Genomic DNA, 4,264 nt, shown 5'->3' with positions numbered 1-4,264 from the left:
ATAAAGTGAGCTTGTCCATGAAGCCAAGGGTGTGACTTGATTGATCCCTGAAAGTATTGAATAACTAATCAACCCATGTGTGTGTGGAAGTTGAAATGCATGTGGCTCAAACCTATTAATCCAAGCTGCTTAGGAGGCTGAGATCCGAGAATTGAGGTTCATAGCCAACCTGGGTAGAAAAGTCTGTGAGACTCACCAGCAAAAAGCTGGAATTGAAGGTGTAGTTCAAGTGGTAGAGCAACAACCCTGAAGGAGAAAGCTTAACCAGAGTGCAAGGCTGGGTTCAAGTCCTAGTACTAGCACAAAAAAGAAAAGAAAATAAAAGATTCTGAGAGTTCACTTAGTTCTTCTGCCTCAATAGAAAAGCTACAACAGCAACAAACAAACAAACCCCAACTGCATGTTTATCAATGTTGTTAGGTGAGCAGGTAAGAAATAAGTATTGCCTATTATGTTCCAGGCACTGGAGATACAATGGTGAGCTGTGTAGACAAAGTCTCCTGGTTAGTCTTACAGATGCATGAAATCTGAGCAAGGAAGGCAAATTATTTATTTTCTTGTTAATAATTGTTTTTTGTTTTTGTTTTTTGGTCATGGGGCCTGAACTCTGGGCCTGGATGCTGTCCCTCAGCTCTTCAGCTGAAGGCTAGCACTCTACCACCTGAGCCGCAGTGCCACTTCTGGCTTTTTCTGCTTATGTGGTGCTGAGGAATCAAACTCAGGACCTCATGCATGCAAGGCAAGCACTCTACCACTGAGCCACCTTCCCAGCCCTAGTAATTGTATGCTGACACTGGGGCTTGAAATTAGTGCCTGAGTGCTGTCCCTTAGCTTTTTCACTTAAGGGTGGCATACTGTCATGGGAACCGCAGCTTTACTTCTGGCTTTTTGGTGGATAATTGGAGATAAAAGTCTCATAGATGTCTCTGCTGGCTTTGAACCTCAATCTGCAGATACCAGCTTCTTGAATCGCTAGGGTTACAGGCGGGAGCCACTGATGCCCAGTCATTTTATATTTTGCTTTTGTTGTTGTTGACTTTAGGGCCTTGAGCTTCTGGAGTTCTACCACTTGAGCAACATCTTTAGTCCTTTTTGCTTTTAGGTTATTTTCCAGATAGACTCATGATTTGCCCTAGGCTAGCCTTACACTGTGATCCTTCTACCGATGTTTCTAGTATTTGGGATTAATCACCGTCTCACTTATGATAGAAATCATTATAGATATGAACCACACTACCTGTCTTAATTGTTGACAAAGAAGTCTTGCTAACTTTTTTGTCCAGGTTGACCTTGAAGTATGATCTTCCTTATTTCCATTTTTCCCAAGTAACTTGGATTGTAGGCATAGGCCACTATACCCAGCTATACTTTCAAGTGAACACTTGTGTAGATATGTCTATGGCCATGATTTCTGGTTTTGTTTTGAAAAATCCTTCTTTAGAGTTATATTTTACAGGTGATGAATTACTTTTTTTTTGGTGCCAGTCATGGGACTTGAATTCAGGGTCTGAGCACCGACCCTGAGTTTTTTTTTTCCTTCAAGCTGGTGCTCTACCACTTGAGCCACAGCTCCACTTCTGACTTTTTGCTGTTTAATTGGAGATAAGTGTCATGGAGCTTTCCTGCCTAGGCTGGCTTTGGACCATGTTCCTCAGATCTCAGCCTCCTGACTAAGTAGGATTGCAGAAGTGAGCCACAGGGAGACCATCTGTTCTTTCTTTCTTTTCCTTTTTTGTAGGTCATGGGGCTTGAACTCTGGGCCTGGGCGCTGTCCCTCAGTTCTTCAGCTCAAGGCGAGTGCACTACCACTTGAGCTACAGCACCACTTCTGGTTTTCTGGTGGTTTATTGGAGATAGGAGTCTCCTGCCCGGGCTGGCTTTGAACCTCGATCCTCAGATCTCAGCCTCCTGAGTAGCTAGGATTACAGGCGTGAGCCACCAGCGCCCAGCGAGGGAGACCATCTGAATTACTTCTCTCTCTCTCTCTCTCTTTTGTCAGTCATGGGGCTTGAACTGTGGGCCTGGGCACTGTCCCTCAGTTCTTCAGCTGAAAGCTAGTGTTCTACCACTTGAGCCACAGCACCACTTCCAGCTTTTTATATGTAGTGCTGAGGAATAGAACCTAGGGCCTCATGCATGTGAAGCAAGCACTCTACCACCTTCCCAGCCACTGACTTTTCTTGGTACATGCAGAAATCCAGGAGTTGCCAATGGACTGCTGCCTCAGGTTTTCACAACGGAGCTGGGACATGGGAAGGACAGCTGGCAGGGATATGAGGACAGAGCTTCTGAGTTTTTGATGATTTAAACTTGTCAGAGCAGGGCTGGGAAGGTGGCTCAGTGGTAGAGCGCTTGCCTTGTATACATGAGGCCCTGGGTTCGATTCCTCAACACCACATAAGCAGAAAAAGCCAGAAGTGGTGCTGTGACTCAAGTGGTAGAGTGCTAGCCTTGAGCTGAAGAGCTGAGGGACAGTGCCCAGGCCCAGAGTTCAGGGCCCAAGAATGACCAAAAACAAAACAAAACAAAACCAGGAACAAAAAACTTGTCCGAGGAAGTTAGGAGCCAGTAGGCTCTGGTGATGGATCATCGATGTTCTGGCTAACAGTCTACATGCTTGACTGCTCACGTGAAAACATGATCCCTCGTGACAAATGACATCACTTCTTTGACTTACCTTTGCATTTTGTGCAACACAATTGCACAACTGCAAACTTTCAACCACACAGCCTGGGCTACTTTCCAGCACTTGGGTTCACATTGTCACCCGTTGATCCATCAACAAGGGCAGAGAGGATTTTGCAAATTGTTCTGGGAAGAATTCTATTCTACTTTACTAGAAAAAGCTGGCTACAAGTGGCTCATGCCTGTAACTCTAGCTATTCAGGAGATCTGAGGATGGAGGTTTGAAGCCAGCCTGGGCAGGAAATTCTGTGGGACTCTTATCTCCAATTAATGACCAGAAAGTTGGAAGTGGAATTGTGGCTCAAGGTGGCAAAGCAAAAAAGCTAAGAGCCAGTGCCTAGTTCCTGAGTTCAAGCCTCGGTATCAGTACACATAAACACAAAACTACCACCTTCCGCATTATGTATCATTGAGGAGCCCTAGGTATATTTGCTTAGGGTATTTTGGGGACTAAATTAGGGTGATCTGGGGTTCCTTGGCAGCTTCTGGTCACCCAAGGATGTACTCCAAGGGAAGGAACCTTTCTGCTTTTAAGAGAGGCTGGAAAAATAAAGAAAAATTAAAAAAAAAAGAGAGGCTGGAGGTGAACTTGGGGTTTGCTTTTTTCTTTTTTGTCAGTTGTGGGGCCTGAACTCTGGGCCTGGGCGCTGTCCCTCAGCTCTTCAGCTCAAGGCGCGGCTCTACCACTTGAGCCACAATGCCACTTCCAGCCTTTTCTGTTTTTCTGTGCTGCTGAGGAATCGAACTCAGGGCCTCATGCACGCAAGGCAAGCACTCTATCACTGAGCCACCTTCCCAGCCCTTGGAGTTTGCTTTCTAAATGTAGATTCAATGATGATGACTCAAGGCCTAGGAAAAGCTCTAGGTCAACAACATGGCACCTTGAGTACCACAAAGGACCTGCTTCTTGGAACTGTTGCAGGTGACAGAGATGGCAGGAAAGGAATTGTTGGCCTCTCCTTCTCTATCACTGCTTTTTTTGTGGGGAGGGAGGATACTGGGATTTGAAATAAAGGCCTTGTGCTTGCTTGGCAGGAGTTTTACCACATGCACAATACCCCTGTTCTGTGTGTGTATGTGTGTGTGTGTGTGTGTGTGTGTTGGTCTTGGAGCTTGAGCTCAGGGCCTGGGTGCTGTCCCTGAGTTTTTGTGTTCAAGGCTAGCACTCTACCACTACTTGAGACACAGCTCTACTTCCAGTGTTTTGGTGGTTCATTGGAGATGAGTCTCATGGACTTTGCTTCCCAGGCTGGCTTTGAGCAGTGATCCTTAGAACTCAGTATCCTGAGTAGATAGAATTACAGGTATGAACTACCAGTACTGGTTGCCCATAGTCTCTTTCTGCTTTCAATTCTTTTTCTGGACAGGGTCTCCCAATTTTCAACCAGGGCTGGCCTCGGATTTCAATCCTCCTACCTCTACTTCTCAAGTGGCCGGGAAGACAACTGATCCCACCCTACTCAGCCCTCCCTTCTTGTCAGTTTTACTTAGCAGGCCTTTACCAGTATGAGTGGGACTTGTAGCAAGTTACCAATAAGGCCCTCAGACTTTGGAGTCAGTGGCACTGAGTTTGCATTTA

This window comes from Dipodomys spectabilis, unplaced genomic scaffold (assembly GCF_019054845.1).
Source record: "Dipodomys spectabilis isolate Male_0828 unplaced genomic scaffold, ASM1905484v1 ptg000108l, whole genome shotgun sequence".
Classification (NCBI taxonomy): domain Eukaryota; kingdom Metazoa; phylum Chordata; class Mammalia; order Rodentia; family Heteromyidae; genus Dipodomys; species Dipodomys spectabilis.
This window is presented reverse-complemented; position numbering follows the sequence as displayed.